Source organism: Phalacrocorax carbo, chromosome 1, assembly GCF_963921805.1.
Source record: "Phalacrocorax carbo chromosome 1, bPhaCar2.1, whole genome shotgun sequence".
Lineage (NCBI taxonomy): Eukaryota > Metazoa > Chordata > Aves > Suliformes > Phalacrocoracidae > Phalacrocorax > Phalacrocorax carbo.
Genome location: NC_087513.1, coordinates 199394223 through 199413449, shown reverse-complemented (window position 1 = coordinate 199413449; position 19227 = coordinate 199394223). Strand labels below are relative to the sequence as shown.

Genomic DNA, 19227 nt, shown 5'->3' with positions numbered 1-19227 from the left:
CCTCCATCACATTGTGACAGCTTCCCTGATCATCTTCTAGGAATTCACCTGCTAAAATAACACAGTGTTTTAACCTACTTCTACTGCCGTGCCATTTACTCACTGCGTGATATCTGCAGTATTTCTTCTCAGAGTTGTAATTCTATTTACCAACCACAGATTCTCATGAGCCGCTAATAGCTCTCATTGTCTTATCAAGAGGCTTTTAATAGAGGAGGCCACTTAATCAACTGAAAAGGGAAAGAAAAAAGCTAAATGCTGTGTCATATTCAAGCTACAATTTTTCTTCGGGTTTTTTTTTCCTTTGTAAGAGATTGAAGTTGAAGTAGCTGAAAAAGGGTAGCTGCTATGCTCATTCTTGGCGCTCACGACCACAGCATTCAAAGAATGCCCGTTAGGTGTATAACCTAAATCCACAACTTGACCTACAATAGTAAGAGAGACCAAATCTTTTCTGTTTATTTAACCCTGGCATGTGGACCATGTACTCTCATTATTATTGTTTACCACTTCCAGGGGCAGTATCCATTGGGTCCAATCCAGACCAGATTTCCCTTACATTACACTCTGCCCATACATAGTCCAAGATATTGAAGAACAATTTGGCTGGGGTGGGAGGATGGACTAGATGACCTCTCAAGCTCCCTCTGAAGTCTTGGTGTGCAAGGGTGGTGTCTCAGGACAGTGCTGACCTGAACAGCAGTGTGTCCAGACGCATGGCTATGCTGTGAGAAAAACTGTTCCTTGCAGCAGCAATCTTAAAGATGGGAATTACAGATGCCTAAGCAAGTATCTGGACCTTAGGCAGTATCCAAGAAACAAAGACAACCAAGATGCGAAAGGAAGCAGATAGGAGATGAGCAGTGAGTTTGTGGCAAAGCCAAGACTTACCAAGCAGTCTGGTTGCCATTCATTTACCCACACTGCCTCTCCTGGCTAATTTGATGGCCTGAATGAAATTGTCAGTGAGGAAAGCAGTGTAAGCATGCAGTGTGCTGTGATTAGAAAGGGCACTGCTGGGGACACGAACATCAGAGCAGCCAAGCAGAAGTTTTCTATGTATTCCCTTTGCCTTTGCTCCTGAGAGGTGCTTGCCTTTTATTCCCAGATCCTTTGCTTCCAGTTCTGTTATTGCAGCTTGCGCCTCTGCTCTAAAACATAAAATGCAGTTGCTTTCAGTGTGATGGAGGCAAAGGGATCCAATGCTCCTTCTGCTCCTGGGTGGATGAAAACACCACAGCACTGATTCTGCACTGCAGGGAGGGGACAACCAAGCTCTCCATTCCCCAGAAAATCACACAGTTAATGAAGTATTTGGGATCATTGGTTATCAAGATATATTTTTGGCCAAATTAGCCCCATACAGAATACAAATGCCCCATTAAAAAATTACTGCTTGTTGACATTTGGCCGCATTTGTAAGTCAGTTGTCAGTAGCTAAATCAAACCAGTGTTGGAGTGATTTAACCCTGAATCCAACCGAATGCACTGGCCTTTGGTTATTCTGTCCTGCTTTAAGAAAAAAAAATCCAAAGGTTTTTCCTAATAAACTGGAGATGATATGGGCTTGTCCATCCCTTGCTGTTAACTGTTTAGGAGTATCAATTAGAGATGTTGTATTCTCAAAGGGGGAATGTGGTTTGAACAGAGTCTCCCAGAGCCATTTCACTTTGGCACATATGAGAAGTGCTTCCTTACTGTGGAGGAAGCAAGCAGGGCTTGGTAGAAGACTGATGACAGTTTGGTTGCATATTCATTCTCTGTTACTCCTAGGGTGCAACTGGGGATCATAGTCAATGGCCAGGATTTGATGTCCCTGACTCAAAGGGGTCCCATGTGCTGCCTGGTTAGCTCATCTCCTTGTCACATTTTTGTTGAACCCTCCTTAGTAACAATATCTGGGCTGGAAATAGAGCCTTCCTGCACCTTGTCCCTCCCCAGTGTGCTGGCTGGGCACAGATGTGATTTAATCTCATGAAATCTCCTGCTGTACCTGAGGGGAAAAAAAGGAAATAATTTTGAAGAATGGGTAACCTGCAATGTGCACAAACGCATTCAAAAACTACACACAGCGCTCACCCAGTGGTGTCTGGACAGTCAGTGGGGAAACTGGGTGGAATTTGTTTAGCTTAACACTAAAAAACACAAGGATGAAAAACCACAGTCTGTCCTTGTTCTTTTAAGGATCAAAATTCCTTTTTTTCGTGGCAGGAGAGCAAGAACTTAGGAAAGAAGGACAAGATATATGTATTTAACACCTTCAGCCTGATGAAGGGATGAGCTATACTCCAAAGCAGACTTTCAGTTGCTGAGACCACAACAGTGACTGACTGCACACTAATCCCCAATAAATGTTTTCCAGGACGAATGGCACAGTTCAGAAGATATGAAGAGGGACAACACCCTGCTAAGCACTAAGAAGCCAGCAAGCAAGCAAGCAGATACAGCACAAAATGCAATGACAGTAAAGCCAGCTTTGCAAAGAACAGAGACCTCAAAACCCAGGGTTACTTTAGTCTGCAGTAAGAGAAGATTAATAATCAACATAGATTGCTCAAATGAATCATATCATAATGGATGCCCTGAATGTCTTGAGATGGATGGCTAGACAGCATTTAGTGCCACTAACACTGGTGATTAAAATGGAATACAAAGCAGGTAGGAAGGAGGTTTGGGTCAGAGCAGGGCACAGGCAGTGTCTGTCAGTAGGAGGGCAAAACCCGCCTCCTGGGGAACAGCCATATCCTCCAACCTGTGATACAGGAGAGAAAACCAATGAGAGGAGAATAGCCATTGTTCGGACAAGGACAGCAATGTCAGATAGTGCAGAGACTGATGGATGTGTTCAGGAGCAATCTTTATCAGCTGGAGCTTCAGGGTGGATAGCTGCAGAGTTACATTGCATTAGAAGCTTGCATGAAACTAGTTTCCTGCACTGTGGTCTGCTCAACCCAAACAGCATTTTGAATTTGCAGTTTGGATAGAAGCCTGAGCATTTCACACCAGTTCACTGTAGACAGAGATAAGACTATTAATAGGTGTTCTGTATGTAATATCTTTTTCCTAATACAGCAGAGGCTCTTCAATTTACTGGCAAAGGTAGCCAAGTTTGCTAACTGGCAGCTGATAAATGCCATGTCTGCCTCCCTGGGACACCTGCCAGTAAATAAATTCAGTGCAAGCTATTGAAACATTGCTAGGTGGTGAACAAATGTCATGCAGGGCTGGCTGGCTGGACCAGAGGAGCCAGAGAGTTTCAGAGCCTGCCCACCACTATATGCCACTACCAGCCTCACTGAGGCCAGTTGTGTTCTTCTCTCACATCTGTCTTCCCCAGGCCATGAAAAGTGTAGCTGACCCACTGGAAAAAAAGTCAGTAAGAGCTACCAAAAAAAAAAAAAAAAAAAAGGAAAAAAAAAGAGCGTAGCCAATTGTTTCCTGCACTGACAACAGGCACAATGTGAGAAAAAAAAAAGGAAAACGAAACAGAACGAAAGAGGCTGTCATTACCCACCTTGCTGGGTAGAAGGAAAACTAATTAAAAAAGCAATGGGAGAAGGGGCATGCCACAAAATCTCGCTGCAAAAGTATGGCCTCTCTCTGGGAGAAGTATGAAGAAAGAAATGGACATGTTGCAGGCTGCACCATGATTGCTCTTCCCTCTCTACACCAGAGCCCATTGGCAACTGTAGCCATTGCTAACAGGGAAAGCAGTTTGAAAAGGGAGAGTGTATCACCAGTATTTGGATGTCATTCTGGTAGCAACACATAAGATGAAGCCAAACGCACAAAGCTGGTCACCTCACCATGGACCACCAGCAACTGATAGGTGTGTCAGCACACCACAGGGGCAGAGGGAGGGAGGAAGGGAGGAAGGGGGGGGGGGGGGGAGGAGGAAGGAAGGAAGGAAGGAAGGAAGGAAGGAAGGAAGGAAGGAAGGAAGGAAGGAAGGAAGGAAGGAAGGAAGGAAGGAAGGAAGGAAGGAAGGAAGGAAGGAAGGAAGGAAGGAAGGAAGGAAGGAAGGAAGGAAGGAAGGAAGGAAGGAAGGAAGGAAGGAAGGAAGGAAGGAAGGAAGGAAGGAAGGAAGGAAGGAAGGGAGGGAGGGAGGGAGGGAGGGAGGGAGGGAGGGAGGGAGGAAGGAAGGAAGGAAGGGAGGAAGGGAGGGAGGGAGGGAGGGAGGAAGGAAGGAAGGAAGGAAGGAAGGAAGGAAGGAAGGAAGGAAGGAAGGAAGGAAGGAAGGAAGGAAGGAAGGAAGGAAGGAAGGGAGGGAGGGAGGGAGGGAGGGAGGGAGGAAGGGGGGAGGGAGGAGAGGAAGGGGGGAGGGAGGAGAAGGAGAGGGGAGGGAGGAAAGGGAGGGAGGGCAGTAGGAAAGAAAAGAGGGAAGAAGCAATATATTACTGCACTAAAGACATGGGAACTGTGTGTTATACAGTATCATAGATACACCAGTAATAAACATGATTATAAGCAACCTATTGCCTATTACCCTAACAGGCTCTATGATTAACAGCAAAAATTTACTGCCAAGCATCAATTGCTTATTAATCAGCATACTGCCTGTTAAAAACTGTCGTGGTTTAGCCCCAGTCAGCAAATAAACACCGCGCAGCCGCTTGCTCACTCCCCCATGGTGGGACGGGGGAGAGAATCGGAAGAGTAAAAGCGAGGCCACTCATGGTTTGAGATAAAGGCAGTTTAATAGGTAAAGCAAAAGCTGAGCACGGAAGCAAAACAAAACAAGGAATTCATTCACTCCTTCCCATGGGCAGGCAGGTGTTCAGCCATCTCCAGGAAAGCAGGGCTCCATCACGCGTAATGGTTACTTGGGAAGACAAACACCATCACTCCAAACATCCCCCCCTTCCTCCTCCTTCTCCCAGCTTTATATACTGAGCATGACGTCATATGGTATGGAATATCCCGTTGGTCAGTTGGGGTCAGCTGTCCTGGCTGTGCCCCCTCCCAGCTTCTTGTGCACCCAGCAGAGCACAGGGAGCTGAAAAAGTCCTTGACCAGTGTAAGCGGTACTTAGCAACAACCAAAACATCTCCACGTTATCACCACTGTTTCCAGCAAAAATGCAAAACAGCCCCATACCAGCTACTACGAAGAAATTTAACTCTATCCCAGCTGAAACCAGGACAAAATCTATCTAGAAATTTTATGACACTGTGGTCCTGTAACACGTGTGAAGTAAACACAGCCTTTCAAATGTATTCTTAATCTGATGCAGCCTTTCATCCTCTTGGCTTTATCATGTCCACCTATTGAAGATAGTAAAAAATAGCAGGTGGAAATAAAAGGTCTGAAAACTTTGCTCTGAAAAGCAACCAGACTACACACTCCTGTATTGAGCAGATCTGCCTCTGTGTCATTCAGATCCTCTCTACAGTGATTAAAACAAGCTCTCATTTGCAGAAGAGCTGACACAGCCCATAAAATGATTTACATAATGCAGGAGAAGAATTTATTCATTACATTTCTGCGGCGATTAAGACTGGAACATGAGCTACCACTCAAATATTCTCCTCTGAACAATTGAGGTCTGAGCCTGCATTTGCAGCTCAGGGAAAGGTCTGTGGTGCCTTGCTGCTCCACAAGGTACCACTGTCATGTATCCCCAGCTGCAGGGCCAGGCCAGTGCATCCAAAATGTAGGGTCAAGAGAGGGAGAAAGGGCATGATAAATGCGCGCAATTTGAGCTTGGATGTTGTAAACATGGGCAAAGCATTAAACACTGTGAGCCTGGCGCATGCAGTCTGGCCATTCTGAGCCCTGTGCATAGTTAAAGAGCACCTTTTATTCCACATACATCAGGACTATTCAACAGCAGAGGAACTGCTTTCCAGGTAGCGCTGCAGGCCACTATCTTTCCTACAGCAGCAAACAAGCCCCTTTGCCTGAGAAGAATACACAGCAGTGCCAGTTTGGAAAAGCACACAACAAACTGTCTCACCCAGATCCTAAGTCTTCGTTCATCTTCAGCTCTGCTTGAAAGAGCTGGCGAGTCTCACATCTTTAAAAGCCCTTTGCTTCATTTACCTTTTATCATTCTGGATATGTTTATGGGTTTCCTTGCTCCTTCTGTGCACACTTAAATTGAATTTATTCCTGTGCTTCCTTCTGTCTTTCCTTCTACTCCTCCCCACACCTTCCCCTTCAGCAAGCTGGTCCTGAGGAGACACCCATTTTGGGGAAAACCCCTTATCTGATTTTATGAGGATGTTTGTATGTATACACAGTCTCTGCAAGTCTCGGTGTGTCAGTATGTTCTACATGTCGTATTTTATTGATTTTTGAAGCTTAGAGCTGGGTTTCCACATCCTTTTTTTGGATACTAATATGCAGTCCGAATTTCCACGTTGTAAAGCTCTCTATAGATCTCACTGAGATCTGAAATGAATCCCCCAGGAGCGTGGTCTGGGAGCAAGAGGTGTAACAGATAAGATTTTACCTCAGACTCATTTCTAGGTTTCAGTTGTTTAACTGTAGCTGCAAAACACTGCAGTAGGGCCTCTGTGAGACTCCCAGCTATAAAGAAAAAACAGACGATGACTGTTAGTGTTGCTATAGAGCTGGAGTGGCATTTTAGGATTGAGACATATATGTGATATCACAGATATTTTCTGTCTAGCAAGAGATGTGGGCAGCCAGGCACTGGAGCCTATTACCAGGGATGGGAAGGGTTAGGGACACCCAGCTCAGGACCATGCTGATATCCCTTTGCTGGCCTTGGGGTTGACTACAACTATTTGGCAGCACTTTATACCAAGTAAAGATGAAAACCCCAAGGTTGAGGAGCCAGGCTTCCCATGGAGAGAGGTCATGGAGGGTTGCTGAACATATACACAAGTCCAGGCTTAACAAAGTGCTGCCTCACTTTCAGTATCAGAGGAGACACCCTATATCATCTGTGGGAGAACTGCCCAACAAGTAATTCCCTGGGAACAGAGTCTCTGTAAGAACTTTAGTCAGATAGAAGAGGAAGAAGGGGTACAAGAGATGAGAAAGGTCACTGAGTGTATCGAAACCAGTGCTTTTTGACAAACAGAATTTGCATGTCTCAGAAACTGACAGTGTCTAATAAGGCAATCCCAAGGTTCAACAGGGGACCAAAGGTCTCCTTGCTATTAATTACTAGTCACTGGTGTGGATTCTTTCAGTTCCACTAAAAATATAACTGTCCTTTATTTCATATTGGAATAAGGCTGAGCCTAACACTCTTGTTGCTGAATTACTTTATTTGGCTTTGTTGCTTTTACATTGTGAAGACTTTGTTGCTGTTCAACAGCATGTACTCCTCACCTTGTTGCATGCTGTACTAATCGTGCTTTTATTATATATTTTTAGATCCTTCCCACAGTGTGCAGAGATCTGTGAGGCTTTTTTAGCCCCGAATATCAATAAAGCCTACTGCCAAAGCTCCTGGTAGAGGTACTGCATCTACTTATTCTGATAGTCCCTTGAAAAAATTAAATTGTTGCAATGTGAGTGCAGAGCAGGGTTCAAGGTCCACTGCATATGAAGATGGAATTGATTACTCCCAACGAACAGAGGCTTGCAGCTCTTAAGAACATTTTACGATAAATATGTTGGCACATACTATGCATTTGGCATGCTAAGTAGCTTACTGAACTACTCCCTGCAGCATATTTTAACAAAATGCTGACAGTTTGGCATCTTATTGGATAACTGCATTCCGTGGCATTGGTCACAAATGACAGATGTTAAGGAAGGCATACAAAGTATTCCATAAGACAGCAGCTCCTCCATAACTTTCTGCTCTGTGTTGCTACACTCTCGGAATTTATCATAGCCAGCAACAAGAAATCAATAAAGAGCACGTGGCTTTCCTCTAGTTCAGCATCTAGAAACTTCTGTCTCTAAGCTCCCACTGAAAAAATATTGCATGCAGAGTATTCTTCCTGAAGAACTTGGCCTTATCTGCTAAAGGGATGCCATTAGCATCCCGTGTTAGATGAGGTGTGAGAAAGAGCAACTTGCTGATGGAGGGGCTCTGCCTCTCGCTCAGGTCCTGTTTTGCTGGCTGGGGCACAGGGCAATGCTGCCAAAGATGGAGGGAGCAAGGGAGCTCAAAGGGCCACTCCTCGCTCCAGCAATTTCTGAGATATGAACAACACCAGCACAGAGCCTGGGACTGGCCCTATCTCTCTGCTGCTTTTCTGTCTTTTTTTTTTTTCTGTGCCTGAGGAGAAGGTTTATTCATGACAACAAGATTAAAAAAAAACAAAACAAAACAAACCTTTAATCACAGGTGGGGTGGAGGGTTTAGCTGAAAGTTCCACAGTGGAAGTAATCAAACTTTACAAATAGTTCTTCCTATCTTATATCCTCACCTGCTCCTAATCCTACCATTACCTGAGGTCTTTTGCTAGAATAATGTTTTTCTTATATTCACTGCATCAAGACTATAAACAAACTGATAGCACCTCACCTCTTGCAGCATCACGGCTCCCTTGAACAGGGAAAGGCTAGAGAAGTGGCCTTGATTCTTTATATTGTTGGTGCCACCCAGTGTTGAAAGACTGGAAGTGGCACTGCAAAGGCACACGCTTGAGACGTTGCAGGTGATTGATAGCTTGGCACATATTCTGCAAGCCAAGACCGCGCTGCCAGCCCTGTTGTGACCATGCACTGTCTGAAGATAGAAGTGCAGGGAAGAACTAGAAGATTAGTTGTTTCGGGTTTGTTTGTTTTATTTCAGATGCAAATTGAAATCAACCGACACTGAAAACGCATATGGGTGGGCATCTACGTCTTTAGTATCTACAGTAACTGGAGATCTGTTTTCCTACTGGAAAGCAGCTCTGTTGAGAAGGACCTGGGAGTGCTGGTGAACAGCAGGCTGACCCTGAGCCAGCACTGTGCCCTTGTGGCCAAGAAGGACAACAATATCCTGGGCTGCATTAAGAGGAGTGTGGCCAGCAGGTCAACTCTGCCCTAGTGAGACCACATTTGGAGTACTGTGTCCAGTTTTGGGTACCCCAGTACAAGAAGGACAGGGAACTGATCGAGCAAGTCCAGCAGAAAGCTACCAAGATGATCAGGGGAATGGAGCATCTCTCTTAAACGGAAAGGCTGAAAGACTTGGATCTGTTCAGCCTGGAGAAGAGAAGACTGAGGGGGGATCTTGTCAATACATATAAATATCTGAAGGGTGGGTGTGAAGAGGTTGGGACCAGAATCTTTTCAGTGGTGCTCAACGACAGGACAAGGGGCAGTGAGCGCAAGTTGGAACACAGGCAGTTCCACCTAAACATGAGAAAAACTTCTTTCCTGTGTGGGTGCCAGAGCAGTGGAAGAGGCTGCCCAGGGAGGTTGTGGAGTCTCCTTCCCCGGAGACACTCAAATCCTGCCTGGATGTGGTCCCGTGCCCCCTGCTCTAGGTGTGCCTGCTCAAGCAGGGAGGTTGGACAAGATGATCTGCAGATGTCTATTCCAACCCCCACCATTCTGTGATTCTGTGATCTGTCTCCTCTCAGTGTGAAACTTTATGCATTGGGATGCCTGACTGGAGCATATCCACTACATGTAACACATGATGAATTCACATGTGCCTGGTCCCATGTCTTAAGTGAAGGTCTCCATGTTGAGGATGCCACATCATAGGGACCCCCTGCGTGCAGGTGCCTGCCACCAGGCACAGTCCTTGGCTGAGCACTGTGTCCTCTCTCCCTAGGTCTTCCCATTCTCACATAGCTGATGGGCTCATCACACTTTGAACTACTGTGCCCAGCAATGAGGAAGAGGCTGTCCTGTGACACTGCCAGTGTGAGAGATGCAGGAAACATGGTGAGGAAGGAAGGAAGAAACTGGGCATCTCAGGCAGAACCTGTGAGGTATTAAGAGTCCACACATGGCCAAAAAATTAATGGTTAGGTCCCATTCCCCAAAACTGTTGTGCTTTTCAGACAGGCTAAAGTCTTTTAAAAGGACATGGTTTATTTCTACTCACTCTTTAGTGATTACATTTCTCATGCATCAACCAGAGATGTGCTTTAAGTAGGAGCATTTTCCAGCCTACACCCACATTTCTTCATCAAAAGTCTCATCCTTTCTCTGATGCTTTCCTAGGTGTGAGGAGAGTAACTGTGGGGGACACCAGTTGGTGTTCCCATGTGTGTTGAATGGATTTTAGGACCCATATTGACAGGAAAGGCCACAAAGTTCAGAAGCCCTCAGGAAATAGGATCAGGACTTCTAGTGTATAAGTCATGCCCATTTTGGTGACTTATCCTTAAATCCAGCCTGGCCTAACTCAGTGAACGCTTCCATCACCTGCACTTGCATGTACTGTTACAGATTCAGGTAGAAGGAAAAAGAACATCACCTCAGCGATGCAGAGCAAGAGTCCTAGCTTCATTCTTTTAGAAGTGCAAGCAATATATTTCACATTTTTAGGGGCATTCAGTTCACTGGGCAGGGGGACTGTGGGGCTGCAGATATGAAGTATAATAGTACAAAAATCAATACCTATAAATATCTGAAGGGTGGGTATCAGGACGATGAGACTAGGCTCTTTTCAATAGTGCCCAATGACAGGACAAGGGGCAACGGGCACAAGCTGGAACACAGGAAGTTCCACCTCAATCTGAGAAAAAAAAACTTTCCTGTGAGGGTGACAGAGCAGTAGAACAGGCTGCCCAGGGGGGTTGTGGAGTCACCTTACCTAGAGAGACATTCAAAACCCACCTGGACATGTTCCTGTGCCCCCTGCTCTAGGTGTCCCTGCTCAAGCAGGGGGGTTGGACAAAGTGATCTGCAGAGGTCTCTTCCAACCCCTACCTTCTGTGATTCTGTGATTCTGTGAAAAAGTGGTTGCAAAAAAACTGGTGTGAAAAGATGTTAAACTGTTTCTGGGTAGAGTCTAAGTCAGGCTATGAAAAGAAAAAGGGCATCTCTATGAGAAAAGGGAGAGAAAGATGGCCTAGTGACAACCTGCAACTTGGCACTGAATCAAGATCGGATGATACCGACAATGGCCCAAAACTGACCAGTCGCCCATAACTTTGAACCTGCCCAAGTGCAATGCATATTCCTATCTTTGACGGATCATATCTATTTTTGGTAGATACCTGAGGGTCTCCTTTCTGATGTTGGCAGCATTATGCAGGTTGCTATGTCAGTTCACTTCTGAATTGAACTGAGCTACCCCCATAAGACATGCCACTCAGAACATGTTGAGCCTGGCAAGTTAGTTGGGCTTCAGATTTATATTTAGCCAGAAAGTGAGGCATTTCCTGCCTCAGTGTTGTTTTGACCTTGAAAGTGAGCTGTAAAGCCAGTTTCACAGGGATAAGTACACAGATGTCTTAGGGAGGAAGTGTCAAAAAGGGCATTGAAAGACTGTGTCCTTTCCCAGTGGTATTTTGTCTGATTTGGGTGCAACCACTCTACATTTCATCCATCAGAGAAAGGAGCTAAGCACACTGTCACCAGTACTGGAAATCAAACCTGTTGAAATAGCACCACAGAGCAAATGCATTATATGTCCCTGTTAAGAAGTGGTTTGTATAGGAGAGCATGAGAAAATACCTGAGCAGTACCGAACGTGGAGATTCTTCTGAAACTCAGTGAAACTACAGCTCTGAACTAGGGTGGTTCCAATATTAAGAGCTATCATTCCCACTTTCTGAAGACTGCTGCATCCCCTTTTTCTTAGTTTTTCGTATTTCTTCCTCAGTTCTGACAGATGGAGCCATCCTCTGTGTTCACCCGTCCAGACAGAAGCTCCCTCTTCTCCACCTGAACATTCTGCTGCGCTTCCAGGTCTTCTGGATACAGATTGTCCATTTGTCATTTACTTTGTTAAATAGTTTGCATCCTTAGCCCTACCTTAGGCCTCTTCATTTTGATCAAGAAGCTATAGCTTTCCTTGCAACCCGTAAAATCATCCCAGTAGGTTGTTTCTCCATTTTTCAGAAGTCCTGTACTTGGATTGTCTTTTCTTGGATTTCATTGGTTGAACTGGATCCTAAACCAGCATCTTCCACAGATGCCATGACTTCGACTTTCTCTGATGGAACTAGACACCTCCAGTAGGATTTAGTTCTTCCTCTGAGGTGTTCTCTTTTCCCAATTAGCGCTAAGAGGCAGAAGAAACTTCTCCCTTGAGTGTTTCCAGGCTCCTAGTCCCAGCCATTAAGGGGATGGTATCTCTAAGAATGGTTTTGGGGATCAGTCATCCCTGATGCAATGTTACCCCACTATGGTTTCAGCCAAGAAGGGTAACAAGGTACCTCCATGCACATCATCCAGAGCTTTGCATCATTAGTGTTTACTGATATGAGACAGATAAGAGATGTGGGTCGGTGCACATACATATGTTTCAGAGTATCATGGTGACTGAGTCACTACAAGAAAGTTTATTCCTTGAGAGGTCAATTGATAACTTCGTGCCTGAAAGTGTGAGAAAAGACATCTGACCTAAGAGAGGAACATGGCATCTCTAAGCTTAGTACTGACCACTCCCCAATCCAAAATCTATTACTCACCTTCTTTTTCCTTTGTTCTATGTGGGTCTCTGCTCTTCCAGTGGCCATCATCTGCTCCTGAATGCCAGGGACTGTGGAAGACCATGTTGTACAACAGTGTTTGAGTGGCCTATTGCTCTGTGACAGCCCAGACCTCACCTTCACTCACCTCCTGTCAAAGGATTCATGCTGTTTATATGGGCCAACTGTCCCGAGTTAGCTGCAGAGGTGAAAAACCATATTGTGGGTTCTGGATCATCATAACTGGTTTATTCTTGGATTGCCAGGGCAACATAAGGTCTCCCCCCTTCACAGAATCATAGAATTACCTGAGTTGGAAGGGACCCACAAGGATCATCAAGTCCAACTCCTGTCCCTGCACAGGACAACCCCAAAATTCACACCATGTCTCTGAGGGTGTTGTCCAAGTGCTTCTTGAATGCCATCAGGCTTGGTGCTGTGCCTGCCTCTCTGGGGAGCCTGTTCCAGTGCTCCACAACTCTCTGGGTGAAGAACCTTTTCCTAATATCCAATCTAAACTTCCCCTGGCATATCCTCCTGCCATTCCCTCGGGTCCTGTCATCGGTCACCAGAGAGAAGAGATCAGCGCCTGCCCCTCCTCCTCCCCTTGTGAGGAAGCTGTAGACCATGATGAGGTCTGCCCTCAGTCTCCTCTTCTCCAGGCTGAACAATCCAAGTGACTTTAGCTGCTCCTCAAACAGCTGCCCCTCTATACCCTTCACCAACTTCATGGCCATCATCTGGACACTCTCTAGTAGCTTTATATCCTTAATGTACTGTGGCACCCAAAACTGCACACAGCACTCGAGGTGAGGCTGCACCAGCGCAGAGCAGAGTGGGACAATCCCCTCCCTCAGCTGGCTGCAACAGCAGTGCTTGATGCACCCCAGGGCACAGCTGGCCCTCTTGGCTGCCAGGGCACTCTGTTGACTCATGTTCAACGTGCCATCAACCAGAGCCCCCAGGTCCCTCTGCAGAGCTGGTCTCCAGCCTCTCATTCCCCAGTCTGTATGTACGTCAAGGGTTGCCGTGGCCCAGGTCCAAAATCTGACACTTGCTTTTCCTAAACTTCATACAGTTGGTGATTGCCCAGCTCTCCAACCTGTCCAGATCCCTCTGCAGGGCATCTCTGACCTTGAGAGTGTCAACAGCTCCCCCCAGCTTTGTGTCACCAGCAAACTTAATTAGTATCCTTCCAGACCCATGTCCAAGTCATTTACAAAAACATTAGAGAGTACTGGCCCCAAGATGGATCCCTGTGGAACCCCACTAGTGACTGGCTGCCAGTCCAATGTAACCCCATTTACTATAACCTTTAGAGCCCGACCCATCAACCAACTCTCACCCACTGCATCATGTGTTTATCCAGCTGTGTGCTTGACATTTTGTCCAGGAGGATACTGTGAGAGACACTATCAAAAGCTTTAATGAAATGGCAAAAAGCAATGCCTTCTCAAAGAGCAGGTCACTCTGAGGGCATACAGGTGCTTTTTTTTTTTGTATTATACTTGGGCACATTTTCCTTTTGTCGTTGGCATTTACAGAATAGTTAATATTCCTCTTTTGAGAAAGAGAAATATTCTCTTTCTCTAAAACTTCTCTGTTTAATTTCAAGTGACTGCCCAACATGGGGTCCTGACCCTGGGACTGGACTAATGTTGGGGGTCTGCTGAAGAGGGGAATGCCACAATGAGGCCAAGGTGAGGGGCAGAACTAGGTGAAGATTTGGTGGTTGCCCCTGCTTGGCTCACAGCCCCAGCTGTGCAGACTCCGATAATATGCCTCTGCCACTCCCTACACTGCTTATCAGCTGCCAGAAAATTGAGCCTAAACTTATGTCAAGAGCCTAGACAGTTTCTAACAGAACACCCTTGGGGAAGTGTTTAAACCAAACCAAGAACCTGTCACCCACTCGCAACTAAACACTAATCACAAGCACAACTCGTTGTTGAGGGTTTAGTTGTGTGGCTCCTTTAAAATATAGAAGTGTGAACTTTTTTGCTGAACCATGAGACCTTCCCCCCTCCTCGGCCCTCATTTATCTACCCAAACAGCCCCTGTTCAGCTCCAAGAGTCGTAGCAGGGTGTGCTGTGGCGATGAAGACTCTGAATACAAAGACATGTGGCAACTAGGGACTTCACACCAGCTCTAAAATTGGAGAATGGGAGTGACTCAGTGGAGCTCCCTCTCAGCTGGTCTGAGACCCCCACCACCTTTGACCTTGCTGTGGACTACTGGAACACCAAACAGGTCGTATCCCCTTTCCCCTGATCTCATGTATCACACTTTGCCGTCACACTTTGTCCATAGATTCCCACTCTGTCCAGTTAGCTGAGATCTCTCTCCTAGGCCCCTGCAGAATAATCCCAGAAACAAGCATTGGTGCAGGAAGACATGCTCTTATCCTGTGTCCACTTTGCTCTTTGAGAGGTTTTTACATTGCAGTGCCAGACGTTAGACTGCCTCTTTATAAAAACTTGCCTGTTTTATAATACATTTTCCCTGTTTTGTTTATACTGCTTTTGACAGAAGCCTGTCTCAGCAGTAACTCTCTGCACTGCCAGCTGGCAGTCTTACAGCATTTATAAGCCTAGATTTTCAATGACAAACCATGGGCAAATGGACAGCCATGGTTTACAAGGGATGGTTTTGACTAAAATGCCTTACATGCAGTTTGCTAATGCATGGACACTGACATAAGCTCTCTGCTGCAGAAAGTCCTTTTCCAGTCCCGTTGCCCAAAAGGATGCCGGCAACAGTACAAAGCAGCACTAAATCAATCAGCCAACCAGTCTGTAAGTACATTGCATAACCGGCTAAACAAACAAGTACTAGAAACAATAAAACACTGTAGCTATTTTCACCTTGTCAGGCCGAGCCATTCCAGACAATCAATAGGGAGTACAGGAAAAGTCACTGACTACCAGAATAAACCTCATCAAAAGACAATGGCTAAACAGCATTAGCTCCCTCTCAGAAGAGAAAGGTGTGGCCTTTAACAGCATAAGCCCAATATTACAAAGTGGCAGGGAACAAATATTAAAGCATAAACACTACAGACCAGGGAAATGCTGCAGAAAAGTAGGATATTCAAAGTGTTTATCTTTTTTTCTCAGTTTCTTACAACTACAGAGGTCTCTATTCCCTTTTGACACATGGAAGAGGAGTTTTGGAAGAAAACACTTGCTGAGCTAACCTGATGGATGTACTTGTAAAGTAATAGCTTTACATATATTTTGATGTTCTGGAGAGTTTTTTAGTAAAAAAAATTCTGAATACCTTTAGAGCCTAAAGATAGACAGACTAGCATATTTTTATGTAGGTCAAGTGCTGGCTTTAAGCCATTTCAGGACAGATTTTAAAGCCACCTTCACTGAAGCAAATCCCTCAGGAATCAAGTACAACCAAAATCAGTCTCCTCCTCAGTGCTTAAGAAAAGTTTGGCTGAAAATTTATTCTCTGCCCAGAGATGGTGACACTGGGCACATAGTCATACACCTTGCTGGATGCATTTGGGAAAGCTAACATTAATAACAACACTAAGGAAGCTAGTACTTTCCAGCCCGTGCTGGTTGAAAAGGTACAAGCTTCAGCTGTGAACCTTTTATTGCTATTCTTAACCTACTATCTGGCACAGTTATCATCTGGTGCTCCACTGAATGCTTACTTCTCTGCTATGTGTTATGGTACAACCACAGTCCAGTAAATCTACAGCGTTATGGAAAGCTTTATGTCACTGTGGCTCTGCATGGGCCACACAAGAGCCTGCAACATGGCAGCAGATGCTGCTGAATGATAATTTACATCTTCTATGCTTCCTCCAGCAGAATCCACAATTCTGCTTGGGTGTTTGGCAGTAGCCACCAGCTCTGTGTTCATCTGTGCTGCTAAAAGCTAAAGTACATTAGACTCAGAGGCCTGTTGACAGTTGTAAACAGGGCTTTTTATTGCTCATCATGACATGATATGGTATGGAATATCCCTTGGGTCAGCTGGGGTCAGCTGTCCCAGCTGTGCTCTCTCTCAACTTCTGTGCACCCCCAGCCTAATCACTGGCAGGGCAGTGTGAGAAGCAGAAAAGGCCTTGATGCTGTGTAAGCCCTGCTCAGAAAAACTAAAACATCCCCGTGTTATCAACACTGTTTTCAACACAAATCCAAAATACAGCCCAATACAAGCTACTGTGAAGAAATTTAACTCTATCCCAGCCAAAACCAGCACACCACGAATGCTCAGTACTTATTTAGTTACCTCATTAAGTATCTCGGTTTTAGTAAAAAGTTTATAGTAGCAACAGTCAAAGCCTCTATAGCTGTGAAAGCATGAGTTTGTGAGGGTAAGTATGTTCAAACACCTGACTTTTGTTTAGGTACCTAAATGGGATTTCCCCCCCCTTCCCTTTATTAGCAACATTTTATAAGTAAACAAGTAATTAAGAGTAAATTACAGGAATACACCTGCAATGCAGCTGAAGATAACTTGCACTAAGTGAGAAATAACCCTCACAGAGCCGAATTAAATTACACAGAATCACAGAATGCCAGGTTGGAAGGGACCTCAGGGATCATCTGGTCCAACCTTTCTAGGAAGAGCAGAGTCTAAACAAGGTGGCCCAACACCCTGTCCAGCTGAGTCTTAAAAGTGTCCAATGTGGCCGCGTCAACCACTTCCCTGGGGAGATTCTTCCAATGGTTGACTGTCCTCACTGTGAAAAATTTCCCTCTCATGTCCAATCAGAATCTCCCCAAGAGCAACTTGTGTCCGTTCCCCCTTGTCCTCTCCATGCGACTCCGTGTAAAAAGGGAGTCTCCATCTTCTTTGTAGCTACCCCTTAAGTACTGGTACATGGTGATGAGATCCCCTCTGAGCCTCCTTTTCTCAAGGCTGAACAAACCCAGTTCTCCCAGCCTACCCTCATATGGCAGGCTTCCCAGTCCTTGGATCATCCTGGTGGCCCTTCTCTGGACCCCTTCCAGCCTGTCCACATCCTTTTTGTATAGAGGGGACCAGAACTGGACACAGTACTCCAGGTGTGGCCTGACAAGCGCTGAGTAGAGTGGGATGATGACTTCTTTCTCTCTGCTGGCGATGCCCTTTTTGATGCAAGCCAGCATCCTGTTGGCCTTCTTGGCCGCAGCAGCACACTGTTCGCTCATAAGAGGGATGAGCTGAACTTCAGTGGTTGTTTTTTCAAAGCGGTTCTTACCCTGCTGTCCTGTGACTGTACATTGGATTGAGGCACAGGCAGAAGTATTTTCAGCAATTCTCACTGAAGAGCTGGTTATATTTGGATAAGGTGCCTGTATGAAACTTCTGACGTCCTCATATGAGGAAAGCCTTGATCCTTATTCACTAACCGATAAGTTACTTACTGTCCTTTGTCAGCAAGTGCTCAGTTTTTCTTGGCAACCTGCAGGAGGGAGACAGCACTACCTGCAGAAAAACTCACTGAGCCTTTGGGCTGACAAAACATTCCACTTGCCCAGTCTGTAACCACTGGGTGAAAATCACTAAAGGAGATGCACCATTATATGCACCATAACAGATTCTGTCTGTTAACATGCTTCACTAATGAGACGCCAGGTGGGTAACATATACCACAATTTTATTAAGCTTTCCACTATCCTTAAGCAAGTTATTTTAACCTATATAGTAAACCCATTACATAATAAGACAGATATTGGTAGAGCAAGATACATGAATCCGGGGGAAAGGGGATACGACCTGTTTGGTGTTCCAGTAGTCCACAGCAAGGTCAAAGGTGGTGGGGGTCTCAGACCAGCTGAGAGGGAGCTCCACTGAGTCACTCCCATTCTCCAATTTTAGAGCTGGTGTGAAGTCCCTAGTTGCCACATGTCTTTGTATTCAGAGTCTTCATCGCCACAGCACACCCTGCTACGACTCTTGGAGCTGAACAGGGGCTGTTTGGGTAGATAAATGAGGGCCGAGGAGGGGGGAAGGTCTCATGGTTCAGCAAAAAAGTTCACACTTCTATATTTTAAAGGAGCCACACAACTAAACCCTCAACAACGAGTTGTGCTTGTGATTAGTGTTTAGTTGCGAGTGGGTGACAGGTTCTTGGTTTGGTTTAAACACTTCCCCAAGGGTGTTCTGTTAGAAACTGTCTAGGCTCTTGACATAAGTTTAGGCTCAATTTTCTGGCAGCTGATAAGCAGTGTAGGGAGTGGCAGAGGCATATTATCGGAGTCTGCACAGCTGGGGCTGTGAGCCAAGCAGGGGCAACCACTAAATCTTCACCTAGTTCCGCCCCTCACCTTGGCCTCATTGTGGCATTCCCCTCTTCAGCAGACCCCCAACATTAGTCCAGTCCCAGGGTCAGGACCCCATGTTGGGCAGTCACTTGAAATTAAACAGAGAAGTTTTAGAGAAAGAGAATATTTCTCTTTCTCAAAAGAGGAATATTAACTATTCTGTAAATGCCAACGACAAAAGGAAAATGTGCCCAAGTATAATACAAAAAAAAAAGCGCCTGTATGCCCTCAGAGTGACCTGCTCTTTGAGAAGGCATTGCTTTTTGCTATCAGAAAAAGATCATCACACAGAGACTAAACCGAAAATGCCCTAAGGGATGGAAAAGGCACACTGGTCAATGGAACATGCAGAGATAGAATAATTCATACCATAGTAGAGGGGGAAAATAGTGTCATTATTCTCCTCATCTATTCTTAATATGCCAAAATGATTTAACAG

At 45.4% G+C, this 19227-nt stretch overlaps 1 long non-coding RNA gene across 3 annotated transcripts; it reads right to left on the bottom strand.

Moving 5' to 3' along the window:
* Positions 1-953: 953 nt before the first annotated feature.
* Positions 954-18421, bottom strand: LOC135311553 (uncharacterized). 3 transcript variants are annotated; one of them, XR_010371209.1, is made up of 3 exons: positions 12516-17186; positions 11557-12420; positions 954-1151 (listed from the first exon to the last, which is right to left on the bottom strand). It is a non-coding gene; the product is annotated as an uncharacterized LOC135311553 (long non-coding RNA). The 3 variants fall into 3 exon arrangements; XR_010371207.1 differs by lacking the exon at positions 954-1151 and adding an exon at positions 18241-18421 and having other exon boundaries at positions 4696-12420; positions 12516-12666; XR_010371208.1 differs by lacking the exon at positions 954-1151 and adding an exon at positions 4696-6531.
* Positions 18422-19227: the final 806 nt, after the last annotated feature.